Source organism: Lepidochelys kempii, chromosome 1 (genome assembly GCF_965140265.1).
Source record: "Lepidochelys kempii isolate rLepKem1 chromosome 1, rLepKem1.hap2, whole genome shotgun sequence".
Lineage (NCBI taxonomy): Eukaryota > Metazoa > Chordata > Testudines > Cheloniidae > Lepidochelys > Lepidochelys kempii.
The window spans coordinates 324,752,605-324,773,941 of NC_133256.1; the positions used below are offsets into that span (position 1 = coordinate 324,752,605).

General features: G+C 43.2%; 1 protein-coding gene across 4 annotated transcripts in view; it reads left to right on the forward strand.

Moving 5' to 3' along the window:
- Nucleotides 1-21,337, forward strand: part of ATXN7L1 (ataxin 7 like 1) — a 197,942-nt gene that overhangs the window by 97,297 nt on the left and 79,308 nt on the right. The window lies entirely within an intron of this gene.

Sequence of the window (21,337 nt, forward strand, 5' to 3'; positions counted from 1 at the left end):
TTCATACTGTTTGTAGCCAGTTGACCAGCCAGGAAGGAACTTCTGACAATTATTGCACCTGCTTTCAGGCATCAGTCTCCATAAGATATGGTCTCGCATCAGGGACCATCAGATTTGATGGTCTCATGAGGTCATTGTTACTCCTGTGACAACAAGGGCATTCCTCCTCATGAGGCCTTTGAGACAGTAAAAGAAGGGAGCTGCTTTGAGAGCCATATTTCCTCACTAGCCATAATGCAAATAAATTATTTCAATATTTACATTTTAATGTCTAGCAACATTATCCAGTTAAAAAAGAAAAGGAAAAAAAAAACTTACCACCAATACGGTATGAAAGACAAGTAACTAAAGTTGCATATACTCCATGGCAAGATTCCTGGATTCTGCACGTTGCCCCGTCCACAGGCGCCACCCCTGCAGCTCCTAATAGCCGTGGTTCCCAGCCAGTGGGAGCTGCGGGGGCAGCACTTGGAGCAGGGGCTGCCTGTGGAGCCCCCTGGCTGCCCATATTCATAGGAGCCGGATAGGGGATGTGCTGCTGCTTCTGGGAGCTGCGCAGAGCGGGGCGAGCCCCTGACCCCACTCCCTGGCTGAAGCGGGTCCCTTGAGGGACGGATTAAAAAATCTGGAGGGCCAGATGTGGCCCCCGAGCTGTAGTTTGCCCACCCCTGTTCTAGGCTGTCTACGTACTCAGGAATACAATGGTTTACAATTGATTGAGCTTTCCACAGGATTTTTTGGTAACCATAACTAGTAACTTTTTTTTACTTGAAAGCTTAGATTCTGGAGCACAATTCTGTGGCAAGTGGTGGATTCTGTTATGGCATATGCTGGGCCCTGCAAGTAACATCATAATTTAAGGTGGCATTGAGAAGTGGCAAACAAAGTTAGGAGTTTCTGAATGTGTGGTCATATAAGATCCATTGTGTCTATATATATTACAGCACATTTCTCTACTGTGATATCTCAGAATAATGGATGATCTTCCTTAGATGTGCTGAAATCACCAACCATAAGGGAGTGCTTTGGCAGCCTTGATTCGTTCATTCTGTGTCTCAGCCTTCATTTCTTTAAAATGAAGCCAATTCTTGGTGGGGATTCAGATAGTGGGGATGAAAGTTTTGCTCTCATTTCCTTTCAGAAATCTTTAAATCAATATTCTTAAATCCGATTGTGTTCTAAATGTTGAAATTAGCAGTACAGAAAGTTGGTCATTTAATTTTATCACACCATGTTTACTATGTGAAGGTTTTAGTTAATAAAGACTAGCTTATTTTCAATATTATCAGTGTTTATGGTACAAGGTATCTGCTAATTGATGTTAGATTATTTATGTTTATAGTTGATAAATTTTAAAATAATATTACCACAGATCAAAGGACTAGTTTCACTTATATTAATGTGGAAAAATTATTTTTGGTCTTGCCAGTACATATCCATAGGTTGAGGATTTTTTTTGTCTTGGGTGTCTTGCTGCCTGATCAGCTGTATGAGAGGAGCTCACACTGAAGTCATTATCTGCTTGTTGTGCTTTTCCTGTGTGCACTTTTCCTGTGTGCAGGAAAATTGTAAAATAGGTAAGTAAATCTGTTTCCAACAAAAAGCTTTCAGTAGCTTTAAGACTGCATCACCCATCTGGGGTTTTGGTCTAGTATCCAGGCTGGTGTCCCTTTTAACAAGTACATTCTTTACTACAACCAGGTTATAAAGAATATTTTTTAGGAGGACAGTTGGCCTCTCCAATGAAAGAGCTGGATGTGAGTGTGACTACTCCTGATCTAAGAGCAATATTCTGCAGTTCTGTATTGATTCAAATTCGGATACTTTCTTGCTGGTCGAAATTAGAATTGATACTAGAACCTCTGCAGATTGCTGGAGATGCCAAAGAGTAAGTGACAAAGTGGATTTCTTTACCCTATGCACCTCTAGAGTAAAGGCCACACACAATTCATGACATCTTCTTTTAGCAGCAGTAGAGAGTTCTGAAAAAGCTCTTAAAATTCTTCAAGTAGACAGTCTGCAATTATTAATGGCCTCTTGTGAAAACAAGCATGATACTTCAGTGACCAGAATAAACAAGATGCAAAGAATCTAGAAGCCCATGGATTTGGCTGAATCAAATGCAGAAAATGAGGAAAGACGTAAATGAGAGGAATAAGGGTGGAACTGAGATTTTAGTCAAAAGATTGACGAGGACAGCTAGAAAGAGTGAAAGATCAGCAACACAATCAGAACATTAGGATTTGCAGAGTTGAATGTGGAAAGGAAGACAATGACACTAACAGGTGTGTAGAGAAGTTTCTTCCAAAATTTAGATATTGACTTGGTAGGGTCAATGAACAAATATATCTGCTGAGACCTTACTGGTGATATTATATTATAACTTTTCAAAGTAGAGATAAGAGCTGGCCTTTACTGGGGGCTAAAAACAAGAACTAAGTTGTTTGAGTTTGATGTCAGTTCTTAACATATCTGGATTTAAAACAATAACACAGTTTGTAAGGCTTCCTGAGAATTAATGTCTTCATCAGTTCTCACTCCCTCTGAGTTCTGCAGTGAGAAAATAAATATTTTCTGGAGCACAGACATAGTGCCTACAATGCTAGAGAACATGATAGGAAGAGATTAATGTATAAGATTCAGAAACCAAGTGTATAGCAGATAGTTAATGTTCAGTTTGATGAATGCATGTGACTTTAAAATTATTTTTTCTATATTTGCTTAGAGGTCTTGATAGATGTACATTGAAATAAACTCTCAGCTGTTTTTCCTAGTTGTATATTAATGCACGTGCCTGCTGGTTAAAGGGCAACTGGATACTAAACCCCATTTGATATTTTTCTCAACAGTGTAAGTAATGCTTTTATATATATGCATGTGGTTTGTGTGGACACAGCCCTATATATAAAATAATTCTACATCGAAAAAAATTAATTGTAATGCAAGATTAAGAGCCTAATTCAACAACCCTCAGATTAATAGTTCCACTTCAATCAATGGAAATATTCATGTTACTAGAGATTGTAGAATCTAGATGTAAGGCTGGGAAATTAAGCATAACATTTGGGAAATTAAAAAGATGAGGTTCCTACAGCAATTTAAACTCTGCTTTGTTGCACATGTACTGTCGCTATATTTGACACACATTTAACAAATTAAAAAGTAATATGCATTTTTGAGGTACACTTTAGCAAACCTAGGAATAGACAATGCTATGTGTGGCAGAGCTATTTTGCTGTGGGAAATTTACCTCTTCCAATTTTTGACTTGTACATTAAGAATTAATGTATAATTCATGTGAATTTGCATTTAAATTTCCTTTTAAAATGTTTCAGAATCTCTTCTAGTCCTGTGAAAGGAGATTGTTGAGTTTCTTTAGCATTAAAGGATCTGTTGCTTCAGTATCACAGAAGAAACCTTGACCACTCCTCAATTTAGAATCTGATCCTGGAAGCACTTAGGCACATGAATAACTTTATGCCCCTGGCAATACCACTAAACTCATTCATTGATACTACTTTTATGCCTAAATGTTTACAGGATTGGCACCCTCATTCATAAGCTATTCAGAACAGTGATAGTGTTTGTTTGTATCGTACCTAGTACAATGGGGTCCTGATGCTGTTTGGTGCTGTTGTAATATAAATACTAAATAATAATCATGGGTCTGGGAAGAAAATTTGACCAGCCTCCTAACATCCAAACCTATTTAAGTACAAATAAAGTTGAAACTTCTTTTTACTGTAAGAAAACTTCATGCTCAATTTACATTGCTCAAAAATCTCCTTTTCTAAAAAGTCTTTTTTTTAATATACTTTTATTTTGTAAAATGTTTAGAACAGTTTCTCTTGTTAAGAGAAAGGATTTATCTGTATTAAGGGAGCCAACTAAGGGCCCCTATCAAGGAGCAGAGCCTCATTGTGTTTGACATCTGTATAAATGCATATTAAAAAGAGATAGTATCTTCTCCCAGCCTAGAAATGGGAGAAAACTTAGACTAGAGTTTGTCATCCTTTGTACTTTCTAGGTATCTGGAGGTATTAAAAAAATCAAGTAGATGTGGACATCTAGAGTGACACAAAGTAGATAAAATGTCACTTGTTATAAAAATTAGTTTTATTTAATGTTATAATTAGTTCTTCAGGTGACCTCTGCATATTCCCCCTTGCGTCAAGTGGTGGAGTTTTTTTAGCCAGCAGTGTTAATTGAAGATGTGGTAGTGAGATATGTCTGTATCAGATTATAAACTACATTTTGTATTATGAACTGAACTCTCATGTCTAACCTTGCCCAAGACAAGGTTGTTGTAATGTAGGGGTTCACAGCTTGTTCAGGGTCGCGAGATGCTTTGTTTACGTGAGTGTCCGGAGGTATGGCCGCTCGCAGCTCCCAGTGGCCGCAGTTTGCCGTTCCTGGCCAGTGGGAGCTGCGGGAAGCAGTGGCCCGGCCCGTGTCACTTTCTGCAGCTCCCACTGGCTGGGAGTGGTGAACCACGGGCACTGGGAGCTGCAAGCGGCAGTACCAGCAGACGTTCAAGTAAACAAAGCGTCTCACGGCCTGCCAGGGGTTTACCTTGAACAAGCCACAAACCAAGTTTGGGAACCCCTGTTGTAATGCATTTCAGACAGATGACCTGCGCAGAAAAGATGTTTGACACCTTGTTGAAGGATCATCAACTGAGAAGCTACCACAGAGTAATCAGGAGCCATCAACTTTGATCGTCCCTCAAATGTTGGCCCAACCCCATGGGACAAGGGATTTTAGATGCCAGCATAGCTGATGGATCTGCAGTTTCTTAGCCTGGACATATGGCAGAAGTAGACTGTTTTTAAGAAGGGGTGCTGTTCTGAGCAGGGGTGGGCAGACCATCACCACATGTAAGCAGGACTCAGTGGAGAGAATGGGCAGGAGGGATTCTGTGCAGCCTGAGTCAAGATTTGGAGCTTACACAGAGCTCTTCTAACATTTGGTAAAGCAACCCACATCCTTTCATGTATTTATACCTGCTCCTGTATCTTTTACTTCATACATCTGATGAAGTGGGTTCTAGCCCGCGAAAGCTTATGCCCAAATAAATTTGTTAGTCTCTAAGGTGCCACAAGGACTCCTCGTTTTTTTTACTCAGAGTTTCATACCTAAATACATGATGGAACAGATTGGTTGTCATAAGTAGTTAACACATATTTCAAGGGACCATTCAAAGTGAAGTGGCCCATTGACACCCTTCCAGTCATATGGAGGAAAGGGGGAGGAAAGGAGCTGGGGGGTTGTTAGTGGGTTATAGATTGTTGTAATAAGCCATAAATCCAGTGTCTCTATTCAGTCTACGTGAGGGGGGCATCTCATGACTAATATTTTATAAAGATCTGTATCTCTCAAGTGCTTTATAAGAGTAAAGTTTCTGTGGTTAAGAAATTCCTTTGCTAAGCCTACAGTCCTGGCTTTCCTGCCACCTTGTTGCCAGAGGGCTTTAACTAGAATCCCAGAGTGCCCACAGCTAGGTGGATCTCTACGGTAGCGTGTGTAAGTGACTGAGGGCACATGGGAAAGTATTAGTTTTAAGGTGTATGGTGGCTGGACTGCAGAGTCCCATGTCCCAAGGAAAGGCTCAGAAGAAGCCTTAGCTAGAGCTGTGCAAATAACCAATGTTTCAGTTTGATGACTGAGCCAAAAAATTTTAAAAACTTTTGTTTCAGGTCAACCCAAAACAAAAATTGAATTTTCCAGCAAATTGAAAAACATTGTTTATGGATCAAAGGAAATAGCGCTGAGGGTTCAGGAGAATTGCCTCTGATGAGCCACTTGCTTAAAAGTGCCATTAAAGTCAGCCTTAGCTGAAGTGACTCCATACCCAACTCAAGTGGCAATAGGATCCTATGGTCCATCTGAAGCAATGTAGTTCAGTGGCAAGATCCAGAACTGTTAACTTGAGTAAACCACTTAGCAAAGTTTCTTTGGGCTCCATATCAACAATACTGAAATCCCCAGATTTGCTCAGGACAACTGGATCCAATGCCGGCATGGTCCATAGTCTCTATACTACCACTTGCTAAAGGAGTTCTATACCTACATCATTTTCACCAAGGTTCCCTGATTTGTCACAGATTCAAGAAAATCTCACATTGTGACCCCTGAGCTCCTGGCCCAGGAGGCTAGCCATCAGCCACTGGTGCTCCAGACAGTGTGGTAAGGGGACAGGGAGTGGGGGCATTGAATAGAGGACAGGGGAGTTTGGGGTGGTGGTTGGGGGTGGGGGTGTGAATAGGGGTCGGGGCAGTCAGAGCGCAGGGAACAGGGGAATTCAATGCGGGCAGGGGTCCCGGGAGGGCAGTCAGGAAGGAGGGGGGGTTGGATGGGGTGGTGGGGGGCAGTGAGGGGCAGGGGTTCTGGGGGCAGTCAGGGGACAGGGAGCAGGTGTGGTTGGATGGGCCAGGGGTCCAGGGGGGGCAGTCAGGAATGAGAGGAGGGGTTGGATGGGGCGGCGGGGAGCAGTCAGGGGTGGAGGTTCAGGGGCGGTCAGGGGACAGTGAGTAGGAGGGGTGGATGGGACAGGACTCCTGGGGGGCCGACAGAGAACAGGGTGGGTTGGATGGGGCAGGAGTCCCAGGGGGGGAATAGGGGGTGGGGGCTGGGCCACGCTTGGCTGTTTGGGGAGGCACAGCCTCCCCTAACCCACCCTCCATGCAATTTCTGAAACCCGATGCGGCCCTCAGGCCAAAAAGTTTGCCTGCCCCCGGTCGAGCATAACTGGCTCATATACTACATTGTCTTGAGTATCGTTCTGAAAATGTAGATCCACAGACTATTTTCTCTTGGAGTTATCACAATAGTTCCCTGATGCTTTGGGATTTGCTGAGTCAGCAACCCTAAACAATCTGGGTCTACTATCCTACTCTCATTTAAATACTACTGCAAAGTGTTATCTACCAATGGTTTACTCCAAGAGCATGAAGCTGTAGACATTCCCTTTGTGGGAGTCCCTCTAGGTAAAATCAGTGGTATGGTTCAGTTTTCCAAAAGTTCTGTCTAGGACCTGGAATAACCTCAGTGGGCTTTGAAAACCTTCATCTGGGTTCCCTAATCCAGCAACCCTTGAGTGCTAAACAGCATTGGTACTAAATTCTCATAAACTTGTTCTCAGGCCCAGATTGAGAGAACCCCAGGCTGTACTGATTCTCATTCAGAGCCTCACTACTTTTTGGCTCTGCAAATGGCTAAAATCTCCAGTCTAAGGCTAATACCCCAGTTTTAAAAATGTCCAAGTCTGTGGTAAGGCATCAGAGGTCTAAACATGGGCATCATTGCTTTGTTTCTGAAGTTACGTGTGACGGCTAAATGTCACATTACCTGGAGTCAGAAGGGAAGACTACCTGGAAAGACATGCAGACTGATTGTCCGGTGGGACTTTACTCTGGAAGGGGAGAACTATACAGTGACCTGATCAGATAGCAGAGTCACAAAGAGGGAGCACCCTGCGTCCCAAAGAGAGGGGGGCCACTGGACGAGCAACCACCAGGAGAGGGTGCCAGACAGGACAAGCTAAGTCCCAGACTTAGTCACAAGAAGACATCTGCAGTGAGTGAACACCTTCACATCGGGTCATAAAGAGCTTCTGCTCCACTGTCATCTGCCAGTGATGGATCAGTGGATCTGCAGACTATTTCTTATGTGAAATCAATTGCACAGTGATATCCCTCAAGATAACAGGGAACAATAATAAATAAATACTTTTTGCAGCTGCTTCTGGGACCACATTGTCTTAGCACTGAAGTTCTTGGTTCCCATCAGGTTGGGCCCAGATTGACCCCACGTTAGGGTTCTGCAGTTGAAAACAGTTTTTCTAGCCTACAAGACTTCCTTTGATCAAGGGCAGAGACTGATCTGTCAAAAGCACAGGTGTCTCACTTAGGACTCAGTCTGGCAGTATGTGTTATTTAAAGGGAGTATGCCCAGGTTAGGCCTCTGTGGATACATCTACGCTGGAATAAAAGACCCATGGCTGGCCCAAGTCAGTAGACTTGGGCTCTCAGGGCTTGGGTTGTGGGGCTGTAAAATTGCTGTGTAGCTGTTCGGGCAGCCCTTCAGCCCAAGCCACACAAGCCCAAGTCAGCTGACCCAGGCCAGCCGCAGGTGTTTAATTGCTGTGTAGACACACCTTTTTTTTTTAATATGTCTACACTGCCATGTAAATCCAAATTCAGCTGACTCTGGGTTAGAGAATGCAGGGCTTGAGCATCTACACTGATTGTTAACCCTACATTTAGAATTTTCTAACCCAGGCTCAAACCTGCGGCTCTGGTTTCCACATAGCAGAATGTAGATACAAGTCAAACCAACTGTATCCCAGACTCCCTTGCATCCTCTTGAAACGTGGCCGCTCTAGCCCTTTGATCATGGTGCACTATGAGAAAACTTGACCATCAAACCGCACGTTCTAGGAAACTTGAACAGCCTGCCAACACATCCTGCCGAGCAGTCATTTTGCTCTGTGTGCTTCCAGCTATCAGAGGCAGCAATGTGGAGGAGGAGCCTTTTGAAGACCTTCTCTTGCTTGCACTTTCACTCCTGTGTCAGGAGACAGGCAGAGCTTCTGTGAGACGCAGGTGGACATGTCAGCAGTGTTTTCTGACCCACCAGAGGCAGTTGACAGTTTATGATGGAGCAGGAGGAGGACACAGACATGGCAGACTTGAAGAGGCTGATGCTCATGACACTTGGCACAGCTGCTGGTGCCCCCTACCTAGCCTGGCACTTCTGGAGCAGGGCCACAAGCACAGTCTGGTGGGATCACATCATCATGCAGACCTGGGATGACCAGCAGGGGGTCCAGAACTTTTGCATGAAGAAAGCTACATTTCTGGAGCTTTGTGAACAGCTTTCCCACACCCTCCAGTGTAAAGATGCGCACATGAGGGCGGCCATCTTGATCCAAAAGCAGATTGCCATAATCTCCTGGAAGCTGGCTAGCCCAGGCTGCTACAAGTCCACTGCCAACCAGTTTGGCGTTGGAAAGTCGACTTTGGCTTGCACTGGGAAAGTTCATGATACTACCGTTTTTCATTGTTTGGGCATTCTGTTTCCAGGCTGGGACACTATTCCTACCAAATGACAGTCTCATAAACGGGTTACTGTCCCCACCATTATTCTGGGTGATCCTGCATACCCCCCTTTTGCCTTGGTTTATGAAACTGTACCCTGATTTCAGAAGCCCTGACAAAAGATGTCACTCTAATTACACTCTGAGCTGATGTAGAATGGTTGTTGAATGTGCTTTAGGCTGATAGAAATAGTTTTGGAGATGTCTACAGACCCGTTTGCATGCCAGTGTCATCAATGCTGTCCGCATTACTGTGCCTTGCTGTGCTCTTCACAACCTTTGTGAAGCCAGAGGTGAGCCATTTCCTTCTGAATGGGCCTATGAAAGCCAGGGTCCACTGAATCAGTACACTCAGCCAGGAAGAGCACCTACCACAACTGGAGCTGGATGCACCCAGACAACAGAAGTCAGGGATACTTTGTGTTCCTGCATTATGGACTTGCATGGTCCAATGAAAGAGGAAGAATTGTATCTTTACGAGTGTGCTGGGGTGGGGGTAGGGAATGGGGCTCGTTGTGTGTGGGGTTTTCAGTGCTTGGGAATGGTCGGGGTTGATTGCCCTGTGATGTATTTATGAATGACATAACCACTTAGCCCACTGTCTTTGATGATTCACAGTATGGATTGATGTAGACAACTGTATCGATGAATAGCGTTTACATACTAATTCCTAAATTTCCCTTTTCGTGTATTTACCTTTATTATTTCAGATAGACACTGTATGATGTGATAAAATAAAAAGCTTTATTAATAAACTTGTATTAGGGAAGTACATTAACCCATTGCCAGGCAGGCCAGCTGCCATTACCACACCAAAACACCAGTAACAACAGAACCTTAAAAAACAGAAAAATCAATGTATGAACAAGTGCAAACAATGAAACCATGTATGAGACAGAAACCCCAACTGTTGCATGTTTCCTACCACACTCCCTGGTTCTCCTTTCCCTTCTTTCCCCATTTGCTGTTCATTTGGTGCCAGGGGAGAGGGATGGAGGCATCCATAGGGGAGAGGGTCAATATGGAGGGCTGCATGGAGCAAAGCTGCCCTGCCAAGCCACTCATGGAGGGCTGATTGCATGGACCACTCAGCCATGGAGTTTTCCAAGCTATTTCTGGACTATATCACATGGTACCACACAGGGGACTCGGGCTGTGGAGTGGGTGATACAGTAGGAGCCGCTACTTTTGTGGCCATTAGTGATATCAGCCACTCAGACAGTTCTCTCTGCTGAGCTCTGTCTTTCTCCTTTAGCCGCCATTCCTGTTCCAGGAACTGTGAAGCAAGTTCCTGCTCCCGCACTGAAACCTTGTCCTCAAGCTGTTCAGCCAGCCTGAGCCTTCCTGCTGGCCTCTTGCCATGCCTTTCCTCTAGCTGTAAGTCACTCTGTCTTTGGGACTGGACCTACTTGTTGGCCCTGTTCAGAACTTCCACCATAAATTCATCACAGAAACAATTCCTCTTGGAAAGGTCCATGAAGATACAGTGACCCAGGTTCTGCTGCAGCGTGGGCGAGCTGTGGACGAACAGCAGCCAGTAGACGTCAAGGGGCCCGTAATAGGACAAGACACAGAGGGTTATTGTCTCAATAGCTCAGTGCAGGAGCACAAAAAGAAATCCTTGTGGAATTTCAAGGACATAAAAGGTTACTTTTCCAAACTGAACCTCAGTATATTATGAGAGGGATGCTTCGGATCACAGAAGCTCCCTGGACATGGCTGGGTTAATCGCAGCAGCAGAAGTCCAAAGACCATACTAAGTTAAAAATTTAGCGCTGTTTTGTGTTTTCTAGAAATTGCAGCACTACTTGAGTTGGGGGAGGGAGGGGCTATCAGTGACTGTGCTACAAAAGCTTTTTCTGTCATTTCAGCACTTCCACGTTTTGGAGGACATAACCATTGTTGTGGTGCCCCGCTGGCAAAGGGAGACGTTATCCCAAGCTGCTGGTGGGAAACCTGCAGTGTATCCAACCAAAGTATTCAAATGTATAGTGAGTGAACAGCACATCTGAGTGGAGTGGGCTGGTCAGCTTCCCTCCACTGAAATGTGACTACCTATCTGGAGTTCCTGCTTCAGCAATAGTTTGCAGCTATCAGCACCCACGTTTGGTTAGAGTTCATGAGGGAATCAACAGGATGATATGTTAGCTTTCATATGGCCTATCTTGTTATGGCTGCATGCAAATACACAGAACTCCACAGCTATCCCCTTACTCCGCTTCTCCCTCTGGCACATTTGTGGAAAAAAATTCTAATCTCGGTCAAATTTGGCACAAATGATTTTGTCACCTGCATGAACTACTTCTAACTGAAATGGACTAGATTTGTAAATGAAAAACATTTTCATCTTCATTCCCCCTCCCCCTCCTGTTTACTCTTTCTAGGCAGCTCGTTACACCATTGGTTACAGAGCTGCATATTTCCAGGTATGCCAATGTGAGGTTATTGTTTTTAAGAAACAGGAATGCCCTAGCAAAAATCTATACCTTCTCAAGTAAAGATTCACTTTCAAGGCATTTTTATTGTTTATTTTTCCTGGTCACCATTTTGAACTACACGTGGTGAGGGGAGCCAAGCCACTGGTAGCATATGATACTCCATTAGCAAATACATGCTGCTAGCTAGCGCTTCTAATAACTTTTTCATTGGTTCATAAAACAGAAATCCCTCCCATTGTTATATTAATAAACTTTAAAATGGAGCCAAAAACTTACCAGCTTCTGTCCCTTTCGTGTGTGCTACAGGCTCTGTGACAGGCTGTTCCTTGGGGAAAGGCATCAAACAGCTCCTTCCAGTATGGCCCCAGGATGTGCTACTGCTGATCCTGCTCCAAAGCCTCCTCTGGGACTGGTTTCAGCAACAGTCTCACTTCACTGTCCTCACTCAGCGCCTGCTGCTGGCTCCCATCAGTCCCCATGCTGGATTCTGGGACCAGCAGGTCACCATCCGGCTGAATAGGTCATCATGCACCTCTGTTGGCTCTGTGCTTGGTGCAGTGCCCAGCACCCAGTCAAACCCATCATAAAATGGGCATGATGTCAGCAAGTTGCCCGAGGTACAGTTCTGGTCATTTAATCCATTTCTTGCACTGGTCGGATAAATTTGCAGCACTGCCAGTTTCTTTGCTGTTTGCTGGTATGCATGGTTATTTCTGGTATTTTTACTAAAGTTCACTGTTTTGCTGGCCTCACATCAGGAATTTACCAAAATCTGGCTGTGCTCCAGTCACAATGAAGCAGCATGCTTTGCAAAAGGCTTGTACTGTTCTGTCAACAAACAGAGAAGACTCTCTGATGGTGTGTTTGCAGTTCGGTGTTCAGAAGACAATGGAAAGGTTAAGCACTGACTACGTGCTCCTGAATTGCACCAAGAGGACCTGATTCTGTTTCCTGGGAGTTGACTGGAGATTCTTGGATTAGAGAGGACAGAGGAAGTTGGCTTATGGGTTTATGGGATACTTTTAGCGAATTCCCAGGATCCAAGTCAGGGGGGCTGTATCTACACTGCAAAGAAGTAAGACTTGAATCCTGGGTCCCAGCTTGACTCAGACTCAAAATCTCCAATCCCGCAGGATCCTGGTCTGAGCCCAAGTCTGAGAGATTTGTGTGTAGACAGAAGGTGGATGTGGGCTCAAGCCTTAGTCTAAAACTGGGCTTACCTTGCAATTTAGACCTACCCTTTATTATCAAGGAGAATACTCATTATCTCCATTTCTGCTGGAAGGTCACTTCAGAGTAAAACAAGATCCTGCATCATTGACAAACTTCCTTTTTCAGACTGAAATAGAGAATTCTTCTCTGTTCCCTCTGATTCTATTGGTTCAGGAGATCTGTCTGCAGATCAGTTGAGACGCATCTAAGATGTTGTCGTAGGTGTAAGTGGATCGACAGTAGGAGCTCAGAATGAAAGTCAATACACGTGCACTGTCTGCTGCTTTATTGAGCTGGCCTTTTTGAGCTCCTTCTCCAAGCCATGAATGATTTGAAGCTGAGGTGGGATGGACCCAGAGCAGCTGATTAACTTACAAGTGTGGGGTTTGCATGCTCCATCACAGGCATCCAATAATAAGTTTTGGATTTACCTGCTCAAAATGAAATTCAGTGGATGAAAAATATCTGTTGTTCAATGCTTCCTTCTGCTGCTGGTCAGAAGAGAACTGTGCAGTCTCCAATAGTGGTCCAGTATGGGGACCTGGCCATTGCTACCTCTCCACAAAGAGCTCTGTTGCAGCAGAAGCTGACTTACTTGTATCTTCTGATTGATTTTTAGCAGTGACACCATTACTGTGGCATCTGAATACTTACCGGGGGTGGGGGGAACACACAAAATGTAATAGTAGAACAGCGTTGGCCTATGTGTTCATAGAGCACCTGGAATAATGGGGCCCTGATCCTGACTGGGGCTTCTGATGCTATTGTGTAATATGAAAATAACAAAATCCCCAGAACTTAATGTTTGAGCCACCACGTATGTCTTGTACTACTCAAAGAAGTTAGTCAAATCTAACAATTGATCTTTTATAGAGCCATAGAAACTCTGCACATTAGCTTCTTTGAAATCACCCAAATCTATGGTTAACATTTGTTCTATATTTGCTGTTCGCTTTGAGGCAAATACTGAAGTGCTTGCTCAGTTTTCTGTTCTGACGCAGGCGAACTCCCATTGAAGGCATTGTGGGCTTGCCTGAATAATAACTGAGTGAAAACCTGAGCAAGGACCTCAGGATTAAGACCCTTATATATTACTTGGTGAAGTTGAAAAGAATGGGTTTAAAACAGTATGGGAATGTGCATCATATAACATGTCTCTTGTCTACTGCCACCTTTGTACTCAATGTTGTCAGATTTCAGAGTAACAGCCGTGTTAGTCTGTATTCGCAAAAAGAAAAGGAGTACTTGTGGCACCTTAGAGACTAACCAATTTATTTGAGCATAAGCTTTCGTGAGCTACAGCTCACTTCATCGGATGGATACTGTGGAAACTGTTGTCAGAATAGCTCAGGGTATAGTATTTTAGGTTAATTGCTTATGTAGATCCAGTAGGGGGAGCTCACAGCATTGTTTTGTCAGCTTTAAAATGTGTCTCTTTCATGGGTGATTGAGCTAGATTTTTAAAAAATCTAGAACCTGAAGAGTATTTTGCAACAGATTGGAGGGGACACATACTCTCCTTTAATCTGGGCACATGATTCTCATTGTCATTAATGGGAAAATCCTGCCCACATATGAACAGGAGAGGGTCTCTCAATATTTTAAAATTGGATCCAAATTTGGGCCTAAATTGTCTGAGAGTCTCTTTTCTGTTTGCCCTCCGCTGACTAGAAAGAGTGGCATTAGAATGAAGAGATCTGGAATGTTTCAGTTGTGCACGTGCTTGAATCCCATTAGCTTTGGCTCTTTTGCTCAGTGTAACAGTTAAAACAACCTCTTACTTAATGAAGAATGTGTATACATGTATAAAGACAAAGCTCTCTAGGGCTATAGAAATCTGAAGTGTCTAAGTGGAACGCCTGAAAAAAGGCTGCAATCCGTGTATACGAAAAAACTCTTTTCAGTAAGAATTCATACAAATGCCATACTCTGTGCTGTGAGAATAAAAAGAATGCCTTTGAAAGAGTCAGTACCGTAATAGCAGGACCTCTTGAGGAAAGATCTAGGACAGTGGTTCCGAAACTTTAACAGCATGCAAACCCCTTTCACTAAATTGTGAAATCTTGTGAACCCCTTCCTAAAAATGAATATTTCCAGGGATTTAAGTTTAAATTTCCACCGCACTCCATGGGGCTCCTGCTGCTGGACCCCGTTGACCGCCCCGGTCAACTGAGCTCCACTGAGCTCGGGCTGCAGGTCCCGCTGACTGTCAGGGCTCAGGCTGCCAGCCCCAGCTGCCTGGCCCCGCTCTTCCTGGGGCTTGGGCTGCCAGCCTCACCTATAGCGCTGGGGCTCGGGCTGCCTGCCCCAACTGCTCTGACCCGCTCTCCCTGGGGCTTGAGCTGTCTGCCCTGCAACCGGGTCCCACCTGCAGCCCCCAATGCCCGGGGTCCTCTGGCCGCCATTAGTGAAATTTTTCTGGCAAACCCCCTGTAATGTTCTGTGAACCCCAGTTTGGGAACCACTGATCTAGGATTAGGTCTTTATCCCCTGCTCTGGCTCCTTTATGCCAGGTAAAGGCTCTCTCTAAGCCATTGATATAACCGGGGGACTTCCTACAGAGCATAAACTGAGGAAGACAGGTGTAGGCTATCTTTTAAGGACCCCGTCCAAAGTCCAGGTGTAGGGGCCATGCAAGCCCACAGAGCATAGCACCTTGGAGATTCTGAGCAGTGCTGCAACTGGGGAGACACTTCCATAACTTATACCCGTGGTTCTCAACCTGCAGCCTAAGGGCTGCTTGCGGCCCAATCAGCACACAGCTGTGGTAGTCCATGTGACATTCTCAGGGCCATATGGGTAGTATGTAGTGTGGATGCAGCCCACCTAACACACGTGGCCCACAATGGTAAATAGGTTGAGAACTTCAGACTTTGACTCTCCAGGGCTGTCTAAGGTGTTCTGGGTACTGCCTTAGCCGCTAGAGCTGCCTAGAATCAGGGGGGTGCAAGAGTGGCTTAAAGCTACTTATTCCTCTCTTCCCTCTAATTGTGAATTTGTGCTGTGCCTCTTAGAGTATGTCTTCACTGCAAGTGAAGGTGTATTTGTAGCATGGAAAGACATGTCCATGCTAGCTTTAATTTAGCTAGCATAGGTAACAGTATGTAGACATGATAGTTCGGACTAGCAACCTGAGTAGACACCTAGAGTCTCCATCAGGCTTCTACTCAGGCTGTTACCCCAAGAACAAGCCTGTGCCACCATATCTTCACTACTGTTACCTGCACAAACTAGATTAAAGCTAGCACAGAGATGCAGAAACAAACAGACCTTCACTTTACAAAGAAGACATATCGTTAAGGGCGCATACCATAGAATCTCACCAACATTATTTTCCTGGGGTAACAGTTTTCTTGAAGGTTGCAATCCTTTCTTAAAACTGGTCTTGGTAGCTCAGTATTTTATAATGTGAGTGAACTAATGCAAAACAGATTACTTCGTATATGACACAGAATTCCAGAGAAGACAGCAGATCAGTGGTCCATTGCTTTATACAGTATTGGCTGTGAAAATAATATATTTAATTCCTTTAAAAAAATGAGATTAGTTACAATCTCAAATCAGGAAATGCCCTGGGTGATATTGCATGTTTAACCTGAACTTTGACCCCTTGTATGTCCTCACTCTAATTGTCTTCAGCTAGATGATCATATTATTGCTCAAATACTATAATATACTTTTTTCCTACCACCTTAGGGCTTGTCTGCACAGTGCCTTAGTCTGCACTAGCAAGGATGTAAATTCTGATGTTCACCAGCATGTCGGACATTGCCTGGGCTGTGTGGTCCCTGCTGGCGCACACTAAAAGTTCCATAGTGCATTTCAATGTAGTTTGCTTTCTTCCATCAAGCAGACAAAGATATAACAAGATCCAATGCCTAGAAGTTCAAACAAAGAAAAATCAGGATGGAAAAGGCACAAAGCTCGGGAAGGAAGGTTGAAATTTATGACTCGGATGACAAAAGACAGAATACATGTGATGCTTCATTGAGACAGACAATGAGAAGCCAGTAAAACTAGATGGTATAGAGTTAAAGTCTGTACAATTTAAATATTTCGGTTCAGTGTTAAGCTGTGATAGGGATGTGGATGTTAGGAGTCATATGAAGAGCACTTGGTGCAAATGGAGGGAGTTGACAGGAATTCTCTTCAATGAGAATATGCCAAGTAAACTAAAGAACAAAGCATATAATGATTAGGGCAGCCATGATGTATGGGTTGCAATGCTGGCCAGTAAGGAAGAGAGAACCACTACTTTATACTGCTGAAATAATAATGCTCAAGTGGATGCTGGGTAAGATGAGAGCTAGCAGGCTGCTCAGTGAAATAGTATGAGTCATGATGCAGGTAGCCCTCAAGGAAAAGCTGAGGGACTATCAACTGAGGTGGTTGGGTCACATGAGATGACAAGATGTGGGATATGTTGGTCAAAGAGTATGTGATCTAACGGCCACAGGACAAAGACCACAAGGAAGGCCCAGAAAAAGGTGGTTTGCGTTGCTGAAGGAGGACAGAAGGCAGGCTTGTGTCAGCTTGGAAGACACACTCGACAGCAATGCTTGGAGACAAAGAACAAGAGCCGCCAACCCCAACTAGCAGGACAAGGCAAAGGCAAAGAACAACAACATTGCAATTTAGTATAGCAACAATCCACACTGAGGAAAGTGTCTTGGACTCTATTTGCTCAAACTTTAGAAAAGCTGAATATTGGGTAGAATCCTAAGTTTGCTTAATGGTTTCAGTTCTTAACTATTGCAGACACTGTTATTCTAGCTATAATATAGCTGTTTTCTCCTTGTTTTCTGCCTGCTACTATACATTTGAGTTGGAAATTTAGTTGTCACGGGAGGAGGAGGAAACATTTCCTTATAGTGTACCTTCCCTGTTTCTGCTGGAGGTCTCCTTGGAGAACCTGAGAACTGGGATCTTTTTCAATGCTCTACTGATGGAGTTTGTTGAATGTTTAACAGAGATCTTTCATCTGAATTGTTCAGTAGGTGTTAGAATTAAGTTAAGATGTTAAAATTAAAATTTTCCCTTTTATATTCTCAAATTTCACTTCTTTAGTACTTGTAATATCATAATCCTACTAGTTCTCTAGTCATCCATAGTGTTACAAGAAAAACAAACAGAAGAAACAGTTTGATTCCTTTTATATTTTATTATTCTGTTTGCAGAAGCATCTAAAATGTGCTAGACTCTAAATACAAAGGAGAAATAGTTCCTGCCCCAAAAAACATAGCAAAAAAGAGCAATAATCCTCCCCTCTTCCTTCCAGGAGCTCCTGTAAGGTCCAAGGGTATATCTGTGCTGCAGTCAAAGGTGTGATTGCAAGCATGGGTTGGTATACCTGCGCTAGCTTTCATCTAGCTAGCATGGTTGCTCTCGCACCTTCAATTGCATTGTGGGCATACCCTGTAAGTTAAAAGTTCCATAATCCCCTATGACCTGAACAGGGATGCATCTCGACAACCTGCAGTTACAGGTATGTAACCTCCTCTTCCTAATTAAACCTCACATTCCCCTTTCTGGGGAGGTAAATAAGTGTTAGTATCCCCATATCACAGATGAAAAAACAAGGGATAAGTGACTGTCCCACCATCATACAGCAAATACCCATCACACCTGTCATAAATATAAAGGGAAGGGTAACCACCTTTCTGTATACAGTGCTATAAAATCCCTCCTGGCCAGAGCCAAAACCCTTTCACCTGTAAAGGGTTAAGAAGCTAAGGTAACTTCGCTGGCACCTGACCCAAAATGACCAATGAGGGGGCAAGATACTTTCAGATCAGGGCAGGGGGACAAAGGGTTCTGTCTGTCTGTGTGATGTTTTTTGCCGGGAACAGATCAGAAAAGCAAGCCTTCCAACTCCTGTTAAATTAGTAAGTAATCTAGCTAGAAAATGCATTAGATTTCCTTTTGTTTAATGGCTGGTAAAATAAGCTGTGCTGGAGGGAATGTATATTCCTGTTTTTGTGTCTTTTTGTAACTTAAGGTTTTGCCTAGAGGGATTCTCTATGTTTTGAATCTGATTACCCTGTAAGGTATTTACCATCCTGATTTTACAGAGGTGATTCTTTTACCTTTTCTTTAATTAAAATTCTTCTTTTAAGAACCTGATTGCTTTTTCATTGTTCTTAAGATCCAAGGGTTTGGGTCTGTGTTCACCTGTACCAATTGGTGAGGATTCTTATTAAGCCTTCCCCAGGAAAGGGGTTGTAGGGTTTGGGGGATATTTTGGGGGAAGACATCTCCAAGTGGTCTTTTTCCCTGTTCCTTAAAACACTTGGTGGTGGCAGCATAGGGTTCAAGGACAAGGCAAAGTTTGTACCTTGGGGAAGTTTTTAACCTAAGCTGGTAAGAATAAGCTTAGGGGATCTTTCTTGCAGGTCCCCACATCTGTACCCTAAAGTTCAGAGTGGGGAAGGAACCTTGAAAACAGCAAAGCTAGGTCTTCTGGCCCACCAGCCAAGTACCTTCCATTGCCACTCATGCAAGTCATTTACCCTTTCTGTGTTTGTTTGTTTGCCTTTCTCTCACATGAGCTTGTTGAAAGTGCAAAGCATTTTTAATCTTTAGAGATCAAAGCACTTGCCAAAAGGGGTAAGCAAGCATGAGCAGTCCCATTTTACAGACAGCATAATTAAGCACATTGATTTGAAGCGATTTTTCTGTCATTACAGGAGCTGTCCTTATCTTTCTTTTCATTTTGTTGTTGACACATTTGTTGAGTATTATTACTGTTGTTCTTCTGTCATCTCTGGTCTTTTTAGTTTGACTAAATAGCATCATATAAAACACAGTACCTTAAATGAATTGCACCAGGTTGACCCAACAACAAAAGATTTTGCATTTCAAGTTATCAAAAGCTACTCTTCCCTTGTACATAGAGGTACATCACTAATGTTATTGCCTCTGAGTAAACAACAGTTTGCAATAAAAACCACCTCACAGAATTCCAGGAGGAAAATATATGCAAGTTCCCTGATTCCTGCCAATATAGCCCTGCAAGAAAAACTTGTAATTAAACTTTACCTTGTGCAATCATGGCGTGCTACTATTAACATACGACTACTACTACTATTAACATAGTAAAATGGGAAGGAAAAGGGACTAGGTTGTCCACAGCCTTCAGACCAATCTGTCTCTAATTACCGGTCTACTTTTAATTAATAGCAGTGTCAGTGAATGTCTGCAATAGTCCTGTGTAATCTGCATAATAAATATTACCATAGCTTTTCCATTCACTATTTAAGAATCATCTCATCGTCCACTGAAATGCATCCACCTCTGGGAGGAAATATAACTGTTTTTAACAGGTGCATCATGACAGTTTGGACTACAATTGAATACCACCTTATGCAGTTGAAACTATAGGAACATTTAGCTCAGCAGATTGCAGTTACCTAAACTGTCACTTGGCCAGGACATCTTTGTTCTTACAGTAAATGCTGCAGGATTTTTAACAGACCTTTGCTGGTTAAAACTTCATTCTTATGTTTAATGAAAAGATAACAAGAAGTACAGTGCCTCCTAGCACTATGCTGAGGCATACATTATTTATTTATTTATTTCCATTAGTGACCTTGATGTGCTAGCTGCTTTCCAAACAGAAAAGAAGGCACTGGCCCTGACTCACTTCTTGGGAAGCATGCTCTACTTTAGTCACCTTAGTTTTTCCTTGTAGATATCCTTCTACACCAGTTACTAAAGAGCCACCAGGCAATCCTGGGAAATCTATGCTGAGCACTTGTTCTTCATATCACTTTATTTTTTTAAGGAATTTCGCTCTTTCCAGTAATTTAGTAGTGAGGTTCTTGACGTTTTATCTACTCTCTCTCATGCAGTTATCCTAGCGAAACATCTGCATTGTTACATAAATAAAAGATGCTCCAAGGGTGCTCCAGTTTCTCCTGTTAACTACTGCGAAACATCTCACACAGTACCCTGCCTCTCCCCTGACCAGACAGCAAGTATGAAAAATCGGGACGGGGATGAGGGGTAAGAGGCACCTATATAAGAAAAAGCCCCAAATATCAGGACTGTCCCTATAAAATCAGGACATCTGGTCACCCTTCCCCTGCCTCAAGGAAGAATGAATAAATAAATAAAATCTTTATCTACAAATATGTATATCTGTTACTCCTGCTGCTTTTAATTTTGTGCTTTGTTTCAATATTACTTAGTTACTTGACTTGTATAAATAGTTTTTTAAAAAGCAGCACTTTTCAAAGTGCTTGTTGTTCTTGGCACAGGATCAGTTCTGGTGTCCAACTGGTAGGACCTGAAACTTGTTGTTTAATAAGTGCCTGTAGTCACAACAGTTGGTGTATGCAACGACTGATCTGGTATTTGTTGCAGCAGGTCATCTGCCTGATTCCGAACACATGCACAATACCTAATCACGTTGCTGTATATCTCTGACGGAGTCCGTGATAATGTGAATCATTTCACGTTCCAAAAGTACAACATGTTTACAGTCGTCGTAGAATCAGATTACGTTGGCAGTGCGTTCCTCTCTGTAAGTGGTTTCAGTTTACATTTTGTCTTCTAGGAGGGTATTTGCATAATTTTGCTGATCCTACTT